The 26,509-nt window shown below is 39.3% G+C and overlaps 1 protein-coding gene across 1 annotated transcript in view; it reads left to right on the forward strand.

The window, feature by feature from the left end:
* C1QL4 (complement C1q like 4) overlaps positions 1 to 26,509 on the forward strand; it is a 211,808-nt gene that overhangs the window by 18,294 nt on the left and 167,005 nt on the right. The gene's annotated exons all lie outside the window — the stretch shown is intronic.

Consider the following 26,509-nt stretch of genomic DNA (forward strand, 5'->3'; position numbering starts at 1 on the left):
TGTAGAGTGCATTTAGTGTTGCTCTTATTATTGCTATAAAAGGTCTGTAAAGGATTAGTATATTTTAATAGTGAATACTATGACTACTACTGCTTGTCAGGAAAACTAACTGGCCAGCTGCAACAGTACACAAATATAATCTGTAATCAAAATAGAACATCAGTAGAAATGGCATCACCATCATTGTGTGTACTACACAGGCTTCATTCAGATAGAAATATTCAGTTCTTTGTTGTCTTGCCCAGTATAAGTGATTTTTTCACCCTTAATATTTAATTATTTTCATTTTAGACTTACATAAACTGAGAGAAAAATATTAGGTGTCTAAATGTTTTTCCTTTCCTCAAGGCTGACTTTGGTGAAAGTAAAGTTCAACTAGACAGGTTTGATGTACTTTTGTGTATGGCTAGTCAAGATAATACCTGTACCTAAAAATTCTAACCGAGTGAACCTAAATCATACTTTAATATCTCAGTTTTATCAGAAAATAAGACCAGGTTAACAATTTGGAATGCTAAATTACGTATCAACATTATATCTATGGGCACAATGACCCTTAAGGTAAGGAAAACTGAAACATGGGCATAGATAAACGAAGGCTGTGTCACACTGTAGAAATGTAAGCAGACAATTAAAATTCTAAAAAAGTCCAGCCCATTGCCAAATTTATAATCCTGGACTGTTCATCCTACCAGGAAGACTGCTAACAATAATTTCATCTCAGATGAAAAGTAAATAAATTCTCAAAGCCAGGCTAGCATTCTGTGATGCATTTGTGAATTATGAACTAAGTTCTACATCTTGTACCATCAAATATTAATTAAATCATGCAATGTGCTGAAGCAGTAAAATAAAATCACCCTTTCATCCTGATATGTGTTGGCGAACAGGTTTTACCTTTGCTTTTTAAAGTATTTCTGATTTTTACACAGATAATAGAGAAAGCATGATTAACTTTGCTTGCTTCTTATAATAATGCAGAAGTCATGTTATGTCTGTGTTATTTTTTTATTTAAAAAAGCACTTTCCAGCAACATTGAACATTGACAGCTTTATTTGTAGAGTAAGATCCCTATCTGTGTGCATTTTAGGATATACTCCAATATGCAAAAACGTCTTTAAATATAAAAGTTTGTTGTAATCATAGAAGCTAAGGCTTATTGTGTACTCTGGTCTTGTGCTTTGTACGTTTCCCAACTTTGTGGCATATTAAAATGCATAATTCATTCATTTTTGTTATTAACCAAGTTTTTTTTTCCATTTCCTTCTTGTGACTCAGTAAATATGGGTGGCACTTGTATAGTGTACATTTAGATTTTAAGCAAAATGAAATGAACTGCTGTCAAGTCTGATAGGAAAACAACTGTTATTAATCTACTTCCCCTCATAATCAGGCCATGCAGCATGTTGATACACAGAATAAGTTTGCAGCGTAGGAGGTTGGGTGTTCACAGGAGATGGTACATGTAAAGGCATCATTACTAGGCAAATATCAATGAAAACTGTCTGTATAAACATGCATTATGCATATGAGTGTACCAGCTTGTATGGTGATGTTCAGTCATACATTTTGAATAACAATATGTTCAAACTCTCATACAATAAATATACTGTCAGAAAAAAAACTAATAGTAGCAGTGACTATATACCTGATTCATATGCTAATGTACCGTTTAGTAAGAAGCCCTCATCTGCGTGCTGTACAGCAGCTATTGTTCCCTAGCATGCTATAATTGTGCTAATGTAATGGATCTGCTGTAACTGTGCTCATATGTTCTGCAGTAACAGAAACTGCATGTGTATTCACATATCTTCTGGGATAGCCCATGTTATTAAAGACCATGCGATCACACTTACTGTAGGATATGTGAACACAATTACAGGTGGTTTCCATTACTAGAGAATATGTGAGCATAGTAACTGTGCTAGCATACCAGTCACACAAAACGTCTTGAACCACCTGGATAGCTGTCTGAATAATGACTCATTGTTGACAGTAGATGTAAAACAGAAAAAACATATATGCTAACATACCAGTGGCTATAAACATATGCACCACACAGTAACTATGCTTGCACAGTTCTGGCTGTAAATGCATACATCATAAAGTAACTCTGCTAACATAATAGTGGTTACATATTTATAAACTGTGTCAAAGCTATTCTCAGTACCTCAAAGTAAGTATGTTTACATACCATATAGTAACAAACGGACACATGCTTAAACAAAATAAAGTGATAATGCTTGCTTACAAAAAACACAGCAGTAATTTATTCCCTCATCAGAGGTATCTGTACAATCCACAAAGTAAAAATGCAATAACCATACAGTTATGATATTCAGTTATCATGTGTGACAGCCAGCCAGCTTCCAGACCACACTGAGCAGTGGCTCTATAATAAACCTTGCGTGTTAACACCAAAACATGTTGGGTGTTGGTTGTTGCTGCTGTGCGACTGTCACTGTCTTTTCTATTGCTATACCATATCCAAGGGTATGATAACTGATTTACATATGTGAACATATGGCAATTGTTTACTTTTCACTGCGGAAAGATCCTCACATACAGTGCACCATTAGACAATGGCTGTAAACTCCTATATCATTTTGAAATAGTGACTGTATCATACAGTATCAGTAACTTGTGTTCATATAGCTGTATGACCAGACATTGCACAGTAACAGTCCATCTGTGTTCATATGTCACATCGGACTCCTGTAATGACCCCATGAACAGCTGCTGCCGTCCATGGAGTTTACTAGGCAAGTATGGAATATGATTAGATTATTAGGCTTTTTTTTCCACAAAACACACACATACACACACACACACACACACACACACACACACACACACACACACACACACACACACACACTATATTCACATGTATGGTGAATTTAGAGTCACCATCCAGCCTAATGCAGATCTTGATAGGTGAGGAGAAACTGGAGTACCCGGACAAAACCCAGGTAAAAACAAGGAAGTATGCAGATTTGCACAGAAGTCACCCCAGTCAAGAACTGAACTGCGGTTGCTGTGAGATGAGAATGCTACTCACTGTGCAACCCAGAGTAACAATAGCTGTATGTTGTTAATAACACTTGAAAAGCAGCAGGTGACAAGCCGAAAACCAAAATAACCAAATCCAAGTCAATAAAGAATTTCTGTTAACTTAGTGACAGTATTTTCTTGCACATTCGTGAGAGTACTGGCCATGGTTTTGGTGACTTGGATTTGGTTATTTTGGTGTATATTAAGGGTTCTAGGTCATAAGATCGACAGCCACTTTCACCAACAACAGAAACATCGACACCACATTACCGACAAACCATAAACACGACACCTCACATGCCCGACAAACAAGTAACCGACGGTCCACAAACACGAAACCCCATACACTGCACACACCACAATAACAACAATCAACTAACAAAACACATCCCCTTATCCAAAAACCACACACAGAACACAAGCACACCAAAATCCTCACAAACCCACACTAAACGTCACACACACAACTATGTACAACCCTAACCCAAACCCTTACCCTAAGGTCCGTCACTATCGCACACTCAGCTAACCCGCCTAACCCTAACTCACTTAACCGCCCTAACCCAAAAATACCACTACCGCACACTTACCTAACCCGCCTAACCCTAACTCACTTAACCGCCCCTAACCCAAAAATACCACTACCGCACTTACCTAACCCGCGCCCTAACCCTAACTCACTTAACCCACCCCTAACCCAAAAAATACCACTACCGCACACTTACCTAACCCGCGCCCTAACCCTAACTCACTTAACCCACCCCTATCCCCACAGACTGTCACTATCTACACTTACCTTACTCGCACCCTAACGTCCGTCACCACCGCATACTCACACAGCCTTCTTTCCAACTCACTATCCCTGGCGTCGGCATGTTCATCCGTAGCGTCGGTCTTCCGAGTGTCGATCATCTGGCGCCCGCTAATCCGTTGTCGGTTATATCGGCTGTCGATCTTCTAACCTAGACCCATATTAAGATACCATACAGGGCACATGCTTGCTTGCTGATATAGTACTGCTGCATTTTTTCCTTTGTGGGGCTGCATTTCCCGTGTACATTAATAATTCATGCTCATCAGACCTGGAATTGTGTATTCTCAGTGTAATTTTTTTATGAAGTTAAAAGAAAGCATAATTTTACTGATGTTTTGGGGTTTGCTGGTTTGCACTGTAATATTTGTAAGAATACATATGTATACATACACAAAGGCATATGAAAGCATGTATCTATATGCAGATGTGATGCACAGTTTTGAATGCATGTACGTGAGACTTGAGACTATTTTTTTTATTTACACTCTTAACAAGCAAAACTATGGTCTATACACACAAATGATTTCCTTTTTTGGCCCACATACTCCTGCCTGCTGCTGACCTCCCCAAGATATTCCTACTCTGTACCCTGGACTGACAAAATATTTCATATTCCATAAGCAGGTGGGTCTCCCATATAGGTAAGTTGTACCTTGCAGCATCTTCCTTGTGAGATAACCATCCACATTCAAGGACAAGGGTAAGGAATCAGGCATTATATATGCTACCAGGGGCAGGGATTTCAGATACTTAGAGATGTGGAAATCATATTTAAGTCAGAGCATGTGTATGATATCAGAAGCATCATTGTTTGTGGAACACACCTAGTCCTAACCCACCCCACTACCAAACAGACAGTAGCCTGCTTTGTGACCATGATATACCTACTAGCCTCCATCAGAGGATTCCTGGTATGAGCAGGAAGCCCAGACCCTGTTCCCCAGATGTGTGAGCTGGCTGTTACTGCTCCTTCCCACCTTCAACCCAGTGCTAAGCCTTTCCAGCTCTCAAGTCTCTAACTGAACTCAGGTCATCTGGGTCGCAGTTAGGGCACCATCCCTTATGCCATTAATCCAGGTCACAAATCTTACATTTTAAATTCTAATACTGACCAGGGCACATTTTCTTCATTATGGTTAGAATATATCACATGTTTTCTGATAGAAAATGACAGCTGTTTTAAAGTAGAATAACATATTCCATTTTCAGTATTCCCCAAGGAATGACAGACATTAAATGATCATGGCACTTGGTTGTGCCTCATGCCTAACTGAAACCCAAGGTATGTGTTATCAAACATATGCAGCTTATCATTTGTTATTCATTCAATGAGGACATTTTTTATTGTCTTTTTTTATAATCAGTAATCTGTTTCTTTCAGTGAAAGCAGACTTTCTGTTGGTAACATTCTTTGCAAAACTCCAGCTCGCTGGCACATGACAAGATCTGTATGGAACCATGGATTTGTATGTAGAAAGAGAACAGTGTGAAATATAACAGCGTTTATGCTGGCCCCATATAGTATATTTGGCGGAATGAGTATAATTCTTAAAATCAGAAACATTGCAAGCAACACTGTAGTGAGGCCAATTTCTTATCCCCTTTAAGACAAATTAATTGTATAGTGGCAATAACTGAATTTGATTGTCATTAAGCCTGTTGGATTGTCTGGCAGTGGGCTGGAAAAACAGCTGTGTATTAACTGCAGTAACTGCTCAAACAATATTTTAACCATCACAAAAGCCAATCAGTATATGTTTTTCCCCTTTCTTAGAAGTGACTCAGGCAGACAATTATTTTAGCTGCGTCATAATGTAAAGCTCTCATTATCTGGTGCTTCTGTTATGTTATCATTATTGTAGTGACATACACGACTGTCACCATGGAGATATGAATAGCGTGATGGAATTTTAGTACTGGAGTTACCTATTGAGTATCCTTCACTTGCCTAAACCCTTTCATTCCTAAACATCAGTGGATGTAGTTAAGTGAACACATTTACCCACAACTTTTGAATCATAAAATTTGGCACAAAATCAAATGAGTGACAAGTTTCTCCCCCTTTTTTATTTTTTTGCAACCTGGCAACTCTTCTTAAAGTGCAGCATTAAATAAACTGGTTTAAGCATTTAAGTTTCTGCATTTAAACAGCAGTATATCCTTTTATCCAAGCTTCCTATTTCTGAGGCATAGAAAGGCACTGTTTCTGATGTCAGTTGCATGGGGCTGAGCAGCACCACACCATTCTTGGAAGCTAGTCAGTTATAAAAGGTGAGATCTGAATGCTTTATAACCTGTGGCAGCAATGAATCTGTGAGGTCTAACTTGCATATCCTGCTAATAAAGTCCAAAAAACAAAGATGGCATTACTGGGTGTGCATGTGTAAAGGTAAGATTTATTGCCCAGATGTGGTGTTCCCAAAGGAGAAGATTATACATTGAATAGTCAAGGCAGTTAAAACAGCCTACAACTAGTTTCTTGGTGCTGCCCTTAGGCCAAAGTGCCTTACATGAGGATAAGTTCATAGGTAGCTTGTAGGCATATGATCCAGGAGACCATTGAGGAGCCTGATCCAGTTTCCTAATTGCCTCAGAATCCTGTCTAGATAAGTAGCTTGCTCAACATCACACAGCAGGCAAATGGAGGCTGAGGGAATCAAATCCTGGACCAAAGGAAGTTGCTCATTAGAGGCTCATAGCCTCAACCTTTGGTACTACCTACTAGTAGTTAGTTATAAAGCTACAGCTGCCCCAAAGTTAGGGCCCTGCAACTACAAAAGTGCACCCTTTAGCTGTGGCTGCAGTATGTGCCTTGATTTCACTGTCCCTTGATAAATAAGTACATTGGACAATGTAAAGTTTTTATGATACCCATCCATTTCAGTTACACTGACTCTTGCTGATGTATGTCTGAAATTTATTTACCCAGGGCTGCTTAAAGGACAACAATGGGGTTTTATTATTAATTGCTCAACTTCTCTGACCTTTTTTCTCCCTATTTACAGCCCCTGCTATGAATAAACAACAAATCAACAATACAACATTTAAAATATTTTAAATCGACTGTTTCTGTCCACTAGAACAGTACCTTACTGTACTGTGGTGGTTTCACTTTCAAAAAACTTTTATCCTGCCCTGGATAAGCTTGGTGCAGCCTTCAATTCATTGAGGTAATCAAGGCCAATAAATACAGGTAGTTTTCTGGCCAGTTCGCTCCCCAAACTGACATCACCACGACCATCCTAAAACCCACCCATGCTGTGATGTCACAGCTCCCTGGTCCTACCCCCTACCCATACAGAAAGTAAAGGCTAGAATGAGGAAACAATACATGAGTCAAGTCTACTACTGTGAGCTGTCAATCACAGCAAGAAACAGCTCAAATTACCCTTAGCACTTTGACAGCTAGGGAAGTTTAGGTATGAAGGGGGGGTGGGAGGAGATGCATCAAAGTAGTACAATTCAGGCTTCAAAAAGACTGCAGTTTAGCCATTTTAAAACAAAGGAGCAGTAAAAAGCACTTTGAAAGTCTGTTCTTTGGCATTTGCACTGTTTGTTTTTTAAGTAGTCATTGAACGGCAAGAAATGTTACTTAAAACTAACTGACTGAAAGACAGCAGTGTCTGCATGTAAAATCAATGCAGTGACAGGAGCTTTAGGAAAAAAGAGGCCTGCGTGATATAATTTTTGCAGAGAAGCACTGATTGTGGGATACCTTGAGGCAGACTAACAATTTGGATCACTTCAAGATGCTAGACTCCGTGTGGTCAGGCTCAGAAATTACATATAAAAATGTTTAAAAACCTGTAAATAGTCCCCGAGTGGTGTTAAAATGTAGGAAACTCCAAACTATGAAGAAATAAACATGCTTTTTGAGTCTGTGGGTGCAGTTCTCCTTTAAATGAGATATGCTTTTTTTGTAGTTTTTTTTAACAACCATGCCTATGTTCTTTTAAGCAAATAGCTCATCAAACAAGAAGTACAAAAGTGGCACTGTTTCCTATCTTTTTCATAGCTGAAAGCACTAGATCACATTGAAACTGAGGATCTGAGTGACTGTTAGGCAGCAAGTATTTGCCTTCATGGAGGTCTCGAACTCTGGTTGCCATGCTGACAATCTGTACTGTAACCACTAGGCTACACTCTGTCCCTTATATGTCATACTGCAGATCATTTGTCTAATCAGACTGTTGTCATTCATTGTATTTTTCTTAATTACATATGAATGTAAAAAGAAGTTGATGACGGAAATGTTTTTATGACCTGCTGCAGTGATTTCTGCAAGTGAGCAAGGATTAACCTTTTTAATAGGAGGTTTGCATCTAATCACCTGTATTTGCTCATGACTTATTTTATTTGATACATTTGTTAACCGAGTAAGTGTACTGGTCCAAGGATGTTTTTCAGACACAAACTGGATCAACTGCAAATAGAAAAGAGCATCGTGCAATAAAATGAACAATTAATAATGACAATAGAGGTAATAATTACTTTAATAATCAGACCCTACATAGGACATGCTACACTTAAAGAAATCCCAATCCCTCAGAGACACATGCTATAGGGATCTAAACCTTGTCATCACAATGAACAAAACATGCTGGAGGGATAGGTTCCTGACCCAGAGACTCCCCAGACTCCGGAATAGACTGCCCAAACATGTCAAGCAGAGCGCCTATTTGGCCGTCTTCAAAAGGAACCTTGATGATTGGATGGGAGATAGGAAATTCAAAAACAAAATAGACCAGCAGATCGACTCTTGGAAGCAAAAACCAAACAGACTCCAGATACCACACGAATTGTTAACCTAGGTTTTGTCTTTAATCAGACTTCTTCAGAATACAAATGATAAAAAACACTCCCTTTTTACATGTAACACAAAAAAGTGACATCATCAAATTAGTGGTGCAAGTAAAAATTCCTTTCAAAATAAAAGGAACACTTACCAAAAAGTTAAAAGCAGTTAAAAACAGTTAACATGATACTCTGAAAACCTGTGATCATAAAAACAGCAGTCTGTAAACAAATGTGTAAATATTGTAAATGTGTGTACATACACTAATAAAACCTATCCCAAAATATTCTTGAATTTCAAAATAGGCATAATACTAATGCAGTCATTAATGCCTGGAAACACTAGAACATTCAGTTTCAGTTGCCATTTCATTTCACAAATGTCTAAGTGTACTTCAAGCATTCTACCCTGGGTGTCAACCAATATCTGCTGTATGACACTAAATTTAAAAGAGTGACCCGTATTTAATTCAATATGCCTAAGGTGAGCCCCTTAAATCAGCGTCAACTTTTGTTCAATCAGCTCTAGTTAACTGTTTAACAGAATATCATAGTTCCGATAATAATCTTGAGAATTTTTATGATACCACTGCACCCGACAAACCAGTGGATTCATTAATTCGTGATTCTATTGTGTTTTATGGCAACGTTAGGCATTTTAGCGGCAGTTTACCTGACTGTTTAACTGCTGAACTATTAGGTGATTTTATGACTTTTAATGATGGCTTTCCAGCGTCTGTTGGTTCGTTTGAGCAGAGGAACAATGTGACTGATCGAACTGTCTGTGATACCTTTATTAATTATGATGTTACAACATCTAACCTTGGCGAAACGGCTGTTTGTAGTAACCACGATTTCAGCAGGTCACCAGCCTTTATAAATGACAATGTTAGGGATGTTTCTCATCCTTTTTTAAGTAACATTGATACTTGTGATTATGCCAACTATGGTATGGCTTCTTGGCCTAACGAAGACAACCATATGGACTTCAGTATTCGTGTGGCTGACAACATGACACTTTCGATGCCTAATCTTTTGCATGTTGATTCATCTAATGAACATATTGAGACTAAATTAAATAATACAGTAAGTTCTTGTAGGGTACCTTCTAATGTTACAATTATCAGCGACAATCATTTTTCATTTAATTTGGATAGTCAAAATGTTAGTGATGGTGAAAGTGAGGTTACAAGTAATGCAGGTAACATTGATTCAATTATGGATATGGTTTTTCAGCCCATTCCATTTAATGGTGAACGTTTGTATTTACCCGCTAGTGGTATATTGGATCAACTGCAATTATTAGCGATGGACAACAAAATGAGTGGTTCTTATTTAAGTAATATTAATCAGCCCTTTGAGTATGAAGATAATCAGGCTAGTTTGCCTGCAGTTTGTTCTTCTGGTCCTAATAACATTGACAATGGGTGTATGGAATGCAATTCATTGTTAGATATTAGTTTTTATACAGTTCCTTCTGTTGTGTGCCCACCTGTTATGGATACAGAATTACAGTCCAATAATATTAATGGTCAGAATGTTGATATTGCTGACGGGCTGTTTTGTAATTACAACTATGAGGATGATGAAGGTCTTGATAACCTAATTCAAATAGGTGGTGACATACTAAAAGCTATACATTTTGGTGGGCTAAGTAATCCATCAATTATAGCTAACGTGTATGGTGATTTCAAAATATACAATTATTCTAGTAAAACAATTGATGAACGGCACGTCAATTTGTTAGCTAAAGGGTTAACTTTTGTACCTTTAGCAAGGGGTACCTTAAGTGACATTCTAGTTGATTTAAAATTATTAGTGAGAAAGATGAATTTGAAATTGTTATTTCAGGGTGAAAATGTTAATCAGGTAACCCAGGTGTTAAAAAAGCCAAGTAAGTTTGTGCCACCCAGCAACAGCGTGATTAGCTGCTTTGAAAAGATTTGTGAAGGTGAAATTAGGGAGCACTTTGCACAGGCTCGGTGGTCAACCAGCAAACAGGCCTTTGATAGAATGGATAATTTAACTAGGGATGAACGCTCGTTGTTAAATGATTTAATAACTGATAGTTCTATTAGATTTATGAAACCCGATAAAGGTAATGGTTTAGTAGTTGTTGATCGGGTTGATTATGTGGATAATATGTTGGCCTTGCTGGCTTCGGACACATATGAAGAGTGTAGTGTTAACCAACTAAATATTGCTTATAGTAAGGTTAACCTGTTTATTGAGGACTTATTAATGCAAGGGCACATCAACGAGTTGGAACACTCTTATTTGAGTAACAACTATCCGCGGGTTAGTAGTATCTTCGGAATCCCCAAAATACATAAGGGGTTAGACAACTTAGCCTTCAGGCCCATTGTTGACGGGAAACGCAGCAAAACTTGCTTTATAAGTAAATTTTTAGATCATGAGTTGCAAAAGGGTTTAAAGAAATTTGAATACATCACTAGGGACTCTTGGTCTTTTTTGGAGAAGTTGAAAGGAATTCAGATTAGTAATAATACTATTTTGATTACAGTTGATGTAGTTAATCTTTTTACAGTTATCCCTACAGCAATCAGCCTGGAATGGTTGGAGCAACAGCTATTTAAAACTGGCTTGTATGACCAGGACAGAATTAATTTACTGGTCGGCCTGATGGAAATTGTCCTTAACAACAATTTTATTTACTTTGAGGGGTTATATTATAAGCAGCTGACTGGTGTTGCTATGGGGGCAGCCTGCGCCCCTGCTTATGCTAATTATATCATGACATATTGGGAGCAGGAATTTTTGTTTACCAGTCATTTTATGTCCCAAATCACCTTTTATACACGTTTCTTGGACGATTTGTTTATTGTCTGGGAAGGTGGTTTTGATGAAGTAGGCATATTTATGGAATATATTAAAAATTCTGTTGATTTTTTGAAGTTTACACACAATGTGAGTAAAATTGAAATTGATTATCTAGATGTCCATTTGAGTATTAATCCTGTTGGCAATGCTTTGGCATCAACAATACATAGGAAGGCAACATTTTCTAATTCCTATTTGAGTTATTCAAGTAGCCACCCTGACCATCAAAAGAAAGCAATTGTAAAAGGGCAAATGGTCAGGGCAGCTAGAATGACCAATATGGATGATGACTTTTTAAAAGAAATTTAATTCATTAAGCAGATGTTCATTAGGCGTGGTTATCCAGAAGCATTATGTACATGTATTGCTGAAGAAGTTATATCAAAAAGGGCTAATGGTGTTTATTGGGCTTTAATTAATGATAAACCTGCTGTTGAACGGGTACGGTTAAACGCAAATGTCAAGGATAGTTTGAGATTAGGTGCAGATACAACTGGAGTTGGGAATATTGATGAGTCCACAAGGGTCAGTCAGGACAATTTGTTATTTTTTATTACCACTTATTCTTTTGATGCTCCGTATATTAGGGAGATAGTTACCAACAACTGGAAGCTTTTAAGGCTTGACCAAATGGTTAGTGACAAAGTGGGGGCGCCTCCTAGATGTGTTTTTAGGAAGGGGTGCTCACTGAAACAACTTTTAGAAAGGGAACGAAAGCCTCAGCTTGTATCTAACAGAAGTAGGGGTACTTTTAAATGTGGTAGGTGTAGTGTATGTTACTTGATTAATCCCACCAATTCTGTCTACAAAGTAGCTGGGGTTACCATCATGCTTGATGGCCACTTTGACTGTTTCAGTAGGAATTTAGTTTATGTGGCCTTGTGCGGACAATGTCCGGCTTTTTATATTGGGAAGACAAGCAGGGCGCTTAGGGACCGCATAATTGAGCATCAATCAGATATTAGATTAAGGAAGAAGACTAATGCTTTATATAGGCATATTGAATTAAATACGGGTCACTCTTTTAAATTTAGTGTCATACAGCAGATATTGGTTGACACCCAGGGTAGAATGCTTGAAGTACACTTAGACATTTGTGAAATGAAATGGCAACTGAAACTGAATGCTCTAGTGTTTCCAGGCATTAATGACTGCATTAGTATTATGCCTATTTTGAAATTCAAGAATATTTTGGGATAAGTTTTATTAGTGTATGTACACACATTTACAATATTTACACATTTGTTTACAGACTGCTGTTTTTATGATCACAGGTTTTCAGAGTATCATGTTAACTGTTTTTAACTGTTTTTAACTTTTTGGTAAGTGTTCCTTTTATTTTGAAAGGAATTTTTACTTGCACCACTAATTTGATGATGTCACTTTTTTGTGTTACATATAAAAAGGGAGTGTTTTTTATCATTTGTATTCTGAAGAAGTCTGATTAAAGACGAAACCTAGGTTAACAATTCGTGTGGTATCTGGAGTCTGTTTGGTTTTTGCTTCCTGGAGTCGATCTGCTGGTCTGTTTTGTTTTTGGTTTGTTTCTTTTTCAGTATAGATAGGAAATTCACCCCGGGGATCACATCAGTCACTCTGCTAGACAGGGGTCCAGGGAAGTAAATACTGTGGGAAGAAATAGCCAGGGAATTGTTATAGCTAGGCATGTATAAGCCCTAGGTCCGATAGCCTAGTACCAACCTATGAACCTATGAACCTAAGGTTGCAATCACGATACATAACAGCAATAGTGACAAATATCTGAAATAATGTATTCATGCCAAAGGGATACAGTGGTTTACCAATGGTAGATAATATTCAGATAGCTTTGGAAAAGAGACATAAGATTGTAGTACAAATGGTAGAGCATGTGAGGCTGAATGAGAGAAAAGGGGTTAAGTAAAGAGAAGTAGGAGGTAGAAAGCACGGTAAAGGAGACACAGGCATAAATGTAGGCGATATATGAGGAAACTTAAATCAAGGGGTAGGGTGAGGGTGATGAGTTGTGGGAATATAGAGAGGGTTATGGAGTAATAAGTATGTTTAAGGTTGAGGAACTGTAGTGTAGGAGTAATTGTATTCTGTACTTCCTAAATGAAATCAGAGCTTGCAATATGATGGGGACTTGCTGGAGTATAGAAATTATTGACTTTGTCTGTTTTATCATTTGCTAGCCAGGTAAGCAGACTTATCCTTGTAGATGCAGGCGTCAAGGGCAGAGAGCTGCTTTGGCATTTTGAGGTAGGCAATCAACTTTAGCAATATGTTTTTGAGAGGAAAACCATGCAGGTACAAGGAATGCTAAACGGTTGCACTTGTAGAGAATTATGTGTAATGTGCTCCACAGCAGTACAGGTTCTAAATGAAAGACGTTACAGCATCATATTAATGTTTTGCCCTGTACCTGCTGCTGTGGTGTCAGGCTGTGTTTTCACATCATTTGACAAACTAACTGAAACCCTGCTAGCAGTGCCCTTTGCTACATGTGTAGGTGCAGCAATTGCTTATCATTTTTTGCGGAAACTGCAGGAGAACAAGTAAAGGTAGCTCAAGTAGGAAACCAAGCCAAAACGTATAGTAAAAAACACCAACAGCTTAGTTAAATTCCCAGAGTTTAATAAAAAACAAAATGCAAGCTTTCACATCATACCAGTGCTTCATCAGGCATTAAATGTTTCTTTCACATACAGTATTCACTAAATAACAAATATATATGCATATATGCACTATGCAAATGGAATCACATTTTTCCTTTATGGAGGTATTTTTCTATAAAAATGTTAACATGATATAGCCAGCTCCATTGGCTTAGACAGATAAATCCCTGACTATAATCCAGGTTACCTGAGTTTTATTTAGCGGCTTGGACACCTGCTAGCCCTGTCATTTTTTTTTGGGGGGGGGGGGGTCGAAGAAGGAAACTTTCAGCTTATCTGCTTTCCTTTCTTGTGGTGGGAAGGACAGAAATGCATTGATGTAGGAGGGTCATTCATAGTTTTCCAGTGAAGACTGGGACACGGACTGACTGCTGAGATGAGACTTGTAGGCAGGACTGTAAGGTGTGTCTGCCCTAGGGAGAGGGTGACACCCACCATATCCAAGCCTTATTGCATCGCAGTGGCCTGTCACAGAAGAGCCAATACATAGGGGAATGGGGCAGCTCTCTGGCTCACCACCTCCAGCATATATCACTTGTCAACCCTGTGGGATAACTGGTAACCCATATACAGGTGGAAGCACATGCGTGTGTATACAGATGTGTGCACATGTATACACATACACACACCTGATCACTTATATGTACACTGAGTTGGTTTTGGGTTTTGATCTTTTTTAATTTCTCCAAGTCTTTTGAGTTTCTAATACCATGACAGAAATGGACCCCATTCCTAAGTCAAAGTACGATTAAAGTTCATGAAATTAGTATTGTTTCAATCTTTGATGTTAGCCAGTAGTGCCCTTCGCAGCACCTGCAATGTGCCCAGTAATGACTCCTTCTGCAATTCCTATGGAGTTACATGTATTGGTAACATATCTAAATACGACTGTAAATTCTTTTTTATAAGACCCATTGCTCCTACTACTATTGTAACTGTCTGGGTAACTTTCTTCCAAATTGCTCTTGTTTCTGCCTGCAGATCCTGATATTTTATGACTTTGTGTCTCTCTGTACGCAAGACACTGTAGTCACTGGGTGTGGCAATTTCAATGATCATTGCTACTCTTGTCTTCTTTTCTTGGACCACTATATCCAGTTTTGTAGCATCTATCTTTTGAACTGTTAATAATGGATGATCCCATGTGATACATGTAGACTTCTTCATTTTCTATGGTGCTTTGTGGCTCATGTTTCCAGTGTTTTTCAGTCACTTCAATACCATAATGTTTGCACAATCCCCAGTGTAACAGTCTCGTCACATTATTATGCCTTTCAGTATACAGTCCTTCTGCCATTAATATGTCACAGCCAGCAACGAGGTGTGCAACTGTTTCCAATTCGGTTTTACAAGATCTACATTTGTCTGTTTCTCCCACATATTCAGTGGACTTTATAAACCAACGTACACGCAGCCCACTATCTTGGGCCACCAATATTAACCTTTCATCTCTTGGTTTGAATTCACCTCTCCTTAGCCATTTCTCTGTTTGTACCTAATCAACATGAGGTTCTTCCAAAAGTTTCTATACTTGCAGCTATATTTATGCTTTTTCCACATTTCTTGCCTTCTAATCTGATCCTTCACCTTATATTCTTTCTTTTGTTTTTCTTTTTTGGCATATTTAGTTGCAGCCTGATTTTTATCTTCTTCTGGTTTGATTTCCATTTCTGCTTGACGCCAGTAAGCTTCTGAAAGATTAAGCAGAGAAGTCATCTTAGATTTATTCTTCTCATGTTACAAAACTTTCACTACATTTGGGTCTTTTGAGGTCAGCAGATGTGTGTGGAGTCCCACGATTGCAGATCTATACATATAATCAGTTTCAAGGAGGCCCATCCCTCCTTCGGAATGGGGAATATATAATCTTTGTATGCACTGATTTTTATAAATCATTTGGTGAGCATGAACCCACGGCGGTGGTGCTGCGGTAGCATTCTTGCCTCATAATAAGACGCTGTCCGGTTCGATTCTCAGCTAGAGCGTCTTCTGCGTGGAGACATGCGTGAATGGGCGTACCTTCATTGAAGGTTGTGCATCAGGGCTGGTAACTCAGCACGTAAAAAATCAACTATCAATCATTAGCGGACCGGAGTTCCACTGTGGTGACCCCTAACCAGGAAAAGCCAAAAGACACAACAACATTTGGTGAGCATGAAGTATCCTTCTTGTTTTCCTATCTAATATATCCAAAACATTTTGGGGCCAGTCAATCAGAATAAAAATTGTACATTAGGACAGGAAGAGCAAATTGGTTTATAGCTTGAATTTTGTTCCTAAATGTTAGTGCTGTTTTCAGGATTAATTTAAGTCTTCTGAAGTATTCCTTACCAAGTTTTATTCGCATTTGCTAGTGTTTTGTTGTTGATCCTTCGTCAATTCCCAAATATTTATACACTCCTTCTTGCTCAAGTTCTTTTATATCACATTCTTGCCCCAAACTGATGTTTTCCTGGTGTTGCAGTTTTCCTGTTTTAAAGGTTGCTTTTGCACATTTATCAAGACCAAATGACATTCTTATGTCATCTTAAAAAGTTTTGACAACTTGCAGTTGTGCTTTCAGTTCCTCGTCTGATGAGCTTTATAGTTTTAAATCATCGACAAACAGAAGGTAAGAAGTCTTTACACATTGTTGTTTACAGGGAGCCAGAATATAGCCATGTGTTAAGCTGTTGAGTAAACAGCTTAATGGATTAAGGACAAAGCAGAATAGTAACGATGACAGAGAGTCACCCTGAAATATTCCCCTTTGAATTTTTATCCCTGGGATAACAATTTGCCCTTTATCGTGGCTGAATTGCAAAGTGGTCTACCACTGTTTCATGGTCACTGTAATGTAGTCGATCAGAGTGGGATGTATCTTATACATTTTTAAGCACTCTTTTATCCATGAATCAGGGATACACTCAAATGCTTTTTTGTAGCCAGTCCATGCCATACTTAGATTCTTCCCCTTTTTACAGTTCTCCACTATGACTTTATTTAACAACAAATGATCCTTTGTTCCATATGACTTTCTTTTTTTGCCCTTTTGTTCTACTGCTATAATTAAATTTTCTTCTAAATGACTATAAACTCTGTCAGCATCAATTCCTGTGTATAGTTTATACTTCGTCGGAAGGCAAGTTATTGGTCTATAATTTTTAGGGTAGTTTGCAGGTTCACTCTTAAGCAGGAGCATTGTTTTGCCTGTTGTTAGCCAGGTTGGTGTCTGTTCCCGGTGCGCATAAAAATAGTTCTTACTCATGGCTAAATCTTCATGCAAAGATGTTAATATTTTTAAACAGAAGTTAGGTACTGCATCTGGGCCTGGGATTTTCCAATTAGAGGCTTTTCTTAACTTTGTTTCAATCTCTCTAGCTGTTACTTCATCCCATTTCATATCACGTACCTTTAAACTTCTTATTCTTTCTTTTACTTCTTCTATCCATTTTGCATCTTTGTTATGTTACACAGGATCTTCATAGATACGTCTCCAAAATGCAGCTACAAACAAATGCAATCTGAGGGTCATGCTGCTAAACACTAGAAGTCTAAATCTCAAAATGCACTTGCTTGAAGCACTCCTTAAAATGGAGAACATCGACATTTGTGCCATAACAGAGACCTGGTTCAAAGCAGCAGAAAGCACCCCTGCACTACCAGGCTATAACTCATTCCACACCTTTTGGTCCCAGAACTTGGACCGAAGCTCCAAAGGCAGTGGTGTTTCCATATTCATAAAGGATGCGTACACCTCCAAACTGGTAGCCCAACATAAAGCATCTGAGATAATTCAGGTGCAGCTAACACTGGGTAAGACAGCGATTCAGGTTGTAGCCTGCTATAGGTCCCCAACCATGTCCCAAGACTCACACTCCACGTTCCTAAGCACCCTGGAGAATATTAGGGTCCAACCTAACACTGTCATACTGGGTGACTTCAACTACCCTCCATTAATTGGGAAAATTAGTCATGTACCAATACACTTGCCCAATGTTTCCTGGAATTCATTAATTCCAGTGCCCTGGACCAGCTCGTTCTTACCCCCACTAGAGGTAGCAACATCCTTGACCTGGTCATTACTATCATGGGCGACCATTGCTCTACACCAATAGTCAACTCCTCCCTGGTTAGATCCAACCACAAACTAATCACCTTGGAAATCCACATCCCTCCCACCCCCAACCCCACCCCTTGCAAAGGTAACCACCATGAAAAACTTCTCCAAAGCTAACTTTGGGTTCCTAAAAACAGAGGTGACTAACTTCACGGCACCCATGCAAATGGGGAATAGTTGCATGACCGCTGAATTATACACCAATGCACTGTACGAACACATACACAAATGCATGGATCTCACCATACCTAATAGAATCAAGATGCTGTCCTCCAAAAAAAGGAAGCCAACCTGGTGGTCCCCTGCCATAAACAAACTCTACAATAGAAGGGGGAAACTGATGCGAAATAAGGTGAAGGAAGGAAAAACTCCCTTATCAGCCTTAACAAAAAGTTGAGATCCCTCATCAAATCCTCTAAATCTAGCTATGAAAACAGAATTACAGCAGACAGTAAAGACAACCACAATTGTTTTACCATGGTGTGGATGGGAGGAGAAATGGCGTAGGCATTATCCTGAAGGAACAGTATGCTAAGAGTGTTTTGGAGGTGAAAAGAGTGTCGGATAGAGTGATGTTTATGAAGCTGGAAATTGATGGTGTAATGATGAATGTTGTTAGTGCATATGCTCCACAAGTTGGGTGTGCGATGGATGAGAAAGAAAAAATTTGGAGTGAGTTGGATGAAGTGGTGATGACTGTACCCAAGGGTGAGAGACTGGTGATTGGAGCAGATTTAAATGGGCATGTTGGTGAAGGGAACAGAGGGGATGAGGAAGTGATGGGTAGGTATGGTGTTAAACAAAAGAATGCTAAAGGTCAGATGGTAGTGGATTTTGCAAAAAGGATGGACATGGCTGTGTTGAATACATATTTTAACAAGAGGGAGGAGCATAGGGTGACATACGAGAGTGGAGGAAGATGCACACAGGTGGATTATATCTTATGTAGAAGGGCCAGTCTGAAGGAGATTGGAGACTGTAAAGTGGTGGCAGGGGAAAGTGTAGTTAGGCAGCATAGGATGGTGGTTTGTAGGATGACATTGGTGATCAAGAAGAGGAGGATGAGTGTGAGGGCAGCACCTAGGATCAAATGGTGGAAATTGAAAAATGGTAATTGTGAGGTGATGTTCAGGGAAGAGTTAAGACAGGCACTGGGTGGCAGTGAAGAGTTACCAAATAGCTGGGTAACTACAGCAAAGCTAGTAAGAGAGATGGCTAGAAAGGTGCTTGGTGTGACATCTGGAAAGAGGAAGAAGGACAAGGAGACCTGGTGGTGAAATGAAGAAGTACAGGAGAGTATACAGAGAAAGAGATTGGCGAAGAAGTGGGATTGTCAGAGAGATGAAGAAAGTAGACAAGAGTATAAGGAGATGAGGTGCATGGCAAAGAGAGAGGTGGCGAAGGCTAAGGATAAGGCGTATGGCGAGTTGTATTAAAGGTTGGACACTAAGGAGGGAGAAAAGGACTTGTACCGATTGGCTAGACAGAGGGACCGAGCTAGTAAAGATGTGCAGCAGGTAAGGGTGATAAAGGATAATGAGGGAAACGTACTCACAAGTGAGGAGAGTGTGTTGAGCAGATGGAAAGAGTACTTTGATGGGTTGATGAATGAAGATAATGAGAGGGAGAGAAGGTTGGATGATGTGCGGATAGTGAATCATGAAGTGCAGTGGATTAGCAAGGAGGAAGTAAGGATAGCTATGAAGAGGATGAAGAATGGAAAGCCTGTTGGTCCAGATGACATACCCGTGGAAGCGTGGAGGTGTTTAGGTGAAATGGCAGTGGAGTTTTTAACTAGATTGTTTAATGAAATCTTGGAAAGTGAGAGGATGCCTGAGGAATGGAGAAAACATGTTTTGGTACCGATTTTTAAGAATAAGGGTGATGTGCAGAGCTGTAGTAAGTACAGAGGGATTAAATTGATCAGTCACAGCATGAAGTTATGGGAAAGAGTAGTGGAAGCTAGGTTAAGAAGGGAGGTGATTATTAGTGATCAGCAGTATGGTTTCATGCCAGGAAAGAGCACTACAGATGCGATGTTTACTTTGAGAGTGTTGATGGAGAAGTACAGAGAATGTCAGAAGGAGTTGCATTGTGTCTTTGTGGATTTAGAGAAAGCATATGACAGGGTGCCTAGAGAGGAGTTGTGATATTGTATGAGGAAGTCAGGAGTGTCAGAGAAGTATTTAAGAGTGGTACAGGATATGTACGAGGGTAGTGTGACAGCGGTGAGGTCTGCGATGGGAGTGACGGATGCATTTAAGGTGGAGGTAGAATTACATCAAGGTTCAGCTCTGAGCCCTTTCTTATTTGTAATGGTGATGGACAGGTTGACAGACGAGATCAGACAGGAGTCCCCGTGGACTATGATGTTTGCAGATGACATTGTGATCTGTAGTGAGAGTAGGGAACAGGTGGAGGAGACCCTGGAGAGGTGGAGATATGCTCTAGAGAGAAGAGGAATGAAGGTCAGCAGGACTAAGACAGAATATATGTGTGTGAATGAAAGGGAGGATAGAGGAATGGTGAGGATGCAGGAAGTAGAGTTGGCAAAGGTGGATGAGTTTAAATACCTGGGATCAACAGTTCAGAGTAATGGTGAGTGTGGAAGAGAGGTGAAGAAGAGAGTACAGGCAGGATGGAGTGGGTGAAGAAGAGTGTCAGGAGTGATTTGTGACAGACGACTACCAGTAACAGTGAAAGGGAAGGTCTGCAAGAGGGTAGTGAGACCAGCTATGTTATATGGGTTGGAGACAGTGGCATTGACAAAAAGGCAGGGGTCAGAGCCTGACGTGGCAGAGTTGAAGATGTTAAGATTTGCACTGGGTGTGACGAGGGTGGACAGGATTAGGAATAAGTATATTAGAGGGTCAGCCCAGGTTGGAAGGTTTGGAGACAAAGCCAGAGAGGCAAGATTATGTTGGTTTGGACATGTGCTGAGGAGAGATGCAGAGTATATTGGGGAAAAGATGCTAAGGATGAAGCTGCCAGGTAACAGGAAAAGAGGAAGGCCTAAGATAAGGTTTATGGATGTGATGAGAGAGGACATGCAGGTGGTTGGTGTGACAGAGCAAGATGCAGAAGACAGGAAGAAATGGAAACAGTTGATCTGCTGTGGCGACCCCTGACGGGAGCAGCCGAAAGAAGAAGAAGTAAAGACAACCATAAGGGCTTCTATAACTATGTAAAGAATATCCACGGCAATACCCAGATTTGCTCTGAGCTACTGCACAATGGTACCTCCTATACCGAGCCAACAGATATTGCCAATATACTGGTCGACAGATTCAGTGCCAAATTTACCCCTCCCACCCAGAGGACCAGTCACAATAGCAGTTGATTACCAGGCGCCCAGTATTACTGCTGCACAGGTTAAAACAGCACTGTCCAAGGCCAAGAATGCAGCTTCTATGAGACCTGACAATATCCCTGGCTGTGTTCTACATGAACTTCAGACTGAAATGGCACCTCACCTGTGTGCCCTGTTCAGTCACAGCCTCACCACAGGTTTTGTCCCTACCGAATGGCGGACTGCTACAGTCATCCCTCTCCACAAAGGAGGAGTGACTACAGACCCTTGGAACTATTGCCCCATTAGCCTGACGAGTCTGATATACAAAGCTATGGAACGCATCATCATGGACCTAATAAACAAGGATATAGGGACTCTCCAAACTTTGGATCCCACACAGTTTGGTTTTGTGAAGGTTAGATCATGCCTGCTCAACTTGGTCAACTTCTTGAGTCAGTCACCAGAGCTGTGGATGAAGGCAAGGTGGTTCATACAGCTTACCTTGATCTGGCCCAGGCCTTTGATACTTTTCCCCACTCAGGAATCTTAGAAAAGCTCATTAAGCTAGGCATCAACCCCTATATCACTAGGTGGGTTGCAAACTGTCTCACGGGTAGAACCCACAGTGTAAAAGTAGCTGACTCAAAGTCAGACTGCCGACCAGTCACAAGTGGAGTCCCACAGGGTTCAGTCCAGACCAACACAAAGAGACTCTGGCTGTCAAAGTTTGCACACAATTGCAAGTTGGGAGCTATTATTAACTCCCCAAGTGATGTTGACATCCTACAGAAAAGCCACACTGAGACCAATGACTGGTGTCAGAACCATGGCCTTAAGCTCAATGCCAAAAAATGTGTCATCATCCCCTTTGGGAAAAGCCCGGTTCCCATGAATTACCACATCAAAGGTAGTCTGCTGAACACAGAAGGCATTATAAGAGATCTGGGAACACAGGTTGACAACAACCTTTCTTTTGACCACCATATTGCCACTGTGGCCAGAATGGCCTCCTATGCGGCACATCTCATTACTAAGGGTTTTGCATCCAGGAAGAAAGAGGTCATTGTCTCCCTCTACTCTTCCCAAGTTAGGCCAATCATTGAGTACAATGCCCCATTTGGCATGTACCTCACTAAACACCTGCAACAACCGGAGAGACCACAAAAGTACCTCACAAAGAGGATTCTAGACCTTAAACATTTGCCCTATATGGACAGACTTAAAAAACTCCAACTATTCTCTGTCTCATATCGCCTACTTAGAGGCGATCTCTGCTTGACTTACAAAGCCATGTCTGACCTAGCTCTGTTAGAAGTGCTACATCTAAAGAAATCCCAATCTATCCGCACCACATGCTCCAGAGACCTCAGCCTCATTACCACAATCTGGTACTGGTTCATAACCCAGAGACTGCCCATGCTATGGAATAGACTTCCCATACATGTCAAGCAGAGCACCTCACTGGCCCTCTTCAAGAGAAATCTTGATGAGTGGATTGGAAATAGAAAATTCACTCCAGGGATCATTTCAGTGGCTTTACTCAACAGAAGCACTGGGAAATAAGGTTGGGTGGCACAATGCCAGGGTCATCCTATGAGCTAGGATTGTAAAGGCTCCAGGGCCGTTAGCCTATTACACACCTATGAACCTAAATGTATCTATTTCTTCTCTTTTTGGTGGTCTTTCAATTCCCTTTACCTTATTTCCCAGTTCTTATAAAACTTTTTGGGTCATCAATAAATTGCTTATATTGCACTTTTCTTTGATATTTATCTTCATATCTTCTAAGTTTTTTCCACCTGTGCTGAAATTTTTAGTTTGTTGTTTGTGATATTGCATGATAGATCATGGTCTGTTCTAATATTGCCCATTGCTTTTATCACATCTATATTTCTTAGTATTTTTGATGATCTATTCCCTCTTCTATAATCTTCTAACAGTGACACTTCTTGTCTTAATTGCTTTATAATTTTCTCTATTCGATATTTCCATGATGGTATTCGATTTCTCCCCTTCCTTTCCCTCACTACCCTCTGTTCTTGTGATAGAACTTTATCAGTTATTAATTTAGATGCACAGTAATATGTCCTGTTTACTTCTGTTATATTGCACGGATCTTTGTGAACAGTCCTAATTACTGTGTTCATTTATTTTATCAGACTTCTGACTTTTTGGGTTTTATTAACCTTCTGCAGTCTATTTCTTTCATTGAATTATTATATCTGTCCATGTCTATTAAATCAAGTAATTCTTCTCTTAGGTAATTTTCGTCCAAACTAAGGGCACATCCCTTGTTTTCCAATTCCTCCGGGCATTCTATGGAAGGTTCTATACCATCTACCTGTGGCACATTCTCTTCAGTTTCCTCCTGTGCCATCCATTGCTCTATCATATGGGAACTCACTGGCCTATCACTCCTCAATATTGACTGCATCAGAGTTTCCACAGTTTCTTGTTCCTTCCCTTGCTGTCTAGCTTCAAGTGAACGTTTATACTGGTTTCCTGTGGAAGGCCCCAAATTATCTTCATATGACACCTGACCAATTGCTTCCTGTTCCACTGGTTTCCCCTTAATTTAGATATCAATTACTCTATCCTGTTGTGGTGCTTTCTGAATTAGATTTCCTACACTTTGCAGGTACTCCATAACCTCATTTCCTATTTCTTTAACTTCTCCATTACTAATCTCCTTTTCTACTTTTCCTCTTTGTCTTCTTAGTTTTTGTATTCTAAAGTTTTCCATGTCTGGATTCCTCTGCCTGTATTTCTCTTCAAATATCTTTGGTGCAGCTCTTTTTGTATTGGTTAGTTTTGCTTTCTCCTTTGCATAAATATCACATCATATTAAATCTCTTTTTCTTACCCATGTCCATATTTCTTCTTCAGATCTTTCCTGATCTTCCTGCTTCTCCTTACTTTGGGGACTCGCTCCATTATGCTGTGTTGTAACCTGTGTTAGACCTTCTCCATCAAACCTTTCACTTCACAGGCACTCCATAACTTCAACTTCTATTTTTTTAACTTCTACTTCACTGATCTTCTTTTCTACATTCCATCTTTGTGATATGATTTTTTTTTATTGTGAAATTTTCCATCTCTAGATGCCTTTGCCTGTATTTCTCTTCAAATATCTTTGGGGATGCCTTCTTTACATTGATTAATTTGGCTTTCTCCTTTGCATAAATATTGTGCCATATCAAATCTCCCTTTCTATCCCATGTCCATATTTCTTTTTTTATACTTTTCAAATATCTCTTGGTTTTGTTGTTTATATTTTCGCACTTCCTCAGATGCTTCTTTTTCCAAACAGATCAAGGTTTCTTGATCTATATACTGTTTTTCACAAATCTGTTGTATTAATGAACATAATTTTTTATTTAATGCTTCTGACAGTTTTTCTTGCGGAAGTATTTTTCTTCCCTCTAATTTCTCTCTTAATCATTTTGTATATCTTGTGTCTGGAAATTCTGGGCTTTTTGTATAATAGTAACAATATATAATTTCTTTCTTATCCTCAGTAGTCCACTTTATCATCTTTATGGCTCTTCTTTGATCTGTCAGTTTTTGTGATTTTTGTGGACTGCTACTTCCTTCTACAAAAGGAGGGCCACCCCCCCCCCCCCGGTCTGGCCTGGCTGCATTGTAGGAATGTTTCCATATTTTGATGATTCTACACTGTCATCTTTTCCAGTCCTGGCACCAGTGCGCCTACCAGGATTGGGCACTTTTTTATCCTGGGTCTTGTGCACCCAGCTATCTTTTTTAGTTTTTGACCTACTTCTGTCCATGATATATGCTATAAAAATACAGTCTATATATCAATGTCGCCTTGGTGATATTTTGTGAAAACTGGGTCCACCTCGTGAAGGTACTCACCAAGACTTGAAGATGAATTCGGTTTCAGCATTACTACTCTCCTTTACTTGCTGACTTTTCATCTCTTCATTTGGACCCTCTAGGGCTCATGGTGGATACTGCGCTGTAACAAAAGAACAACCCTAGTTTGGCCATGTGCACAAATGGGATTGCAATTACAAATGGTATAAGGGTAAATGTATTCCTGAAATAATCAGCTAATTGTTTGCATGATCTGTACACTTTCTATTTGAAAAGAAAGCTGTTTTGCCTGGTGTACCAGAAGCAACAGTGGGTGTAGTAGGGATACACTAGGGTCTGCTTACAGTTGTGATAGTGTTTGAGGCACGACTAAGGATGTATTCCTTAGGCAAGATGTATGTTATGTTGGAAACAGGAAAGGATTACAAACTGGAAAGCTTCTCTGAAGTTTTAATCATCCCACAACATCTCAATGCACTGCTCATTTTGGATTCACGTAAACAGTGTGCAGCTGGACAGCTCTTCTGTTCTTCCTTCTGAAGTACAGATGTTCTGCTTGCTTGCAGACTCCTGTTGTCTTGTTCAGTTTTTAATTATCCAGGTTTGTCTACCTTTGAACTTAATCTCCACTTTTTCAAGCAGAAGCACCATGTGAGCTGCTCAATACCTGAATGTTGTAAATATGTACACATTATATGCATGTCATTTTTCTTGCTTTAAGTTGTCTCTGTACTGGACTGTTTGTCTCATTTGTACATTTCCTGTTTCTAATGGTTTCAACTTTCGAAATGTATTTATTTATTTGATCATTTACTGATTTATTTATTTAGTTATTTTTTTTTCAAATCAGTGTTAATTATTTTGATTTTAGATAATATAATTCTTTTCTTCTTGGAGCTTTTCTCTACAGGACTCAGTTGAAAAGGGGCTTCCTAAAGCTCAGTCAGATTATCCAGTAAGGCTAAAGCAATCAGAAATAAATAAATAAATAATCAAACAAATAAATAATTAATGTCAGAGCTAGTGTGCAGGCTTACATAATAATTATTTTTACTGTATTTCCTTAATTCTGAGTCCTAACAGGATCAGGTTAGGTAGTTGTATAGTAAAAGGCTTAAAA

Source organism: Protopterus annectens, chromosome 9.part0 (assembly GCF_019279795.1).
Source record: "Protopterus annectens isolate FY-2018-M chromosome 9.part0, PAN1.0, whole genome shotgun sequence".
In the NCBI taxonomy this organism is placed as follows: Eukaryota; Metazoa; Chordata; order Ceratodontiformes; family Protopteridae; genus Protopterus; species Protopterus annectens.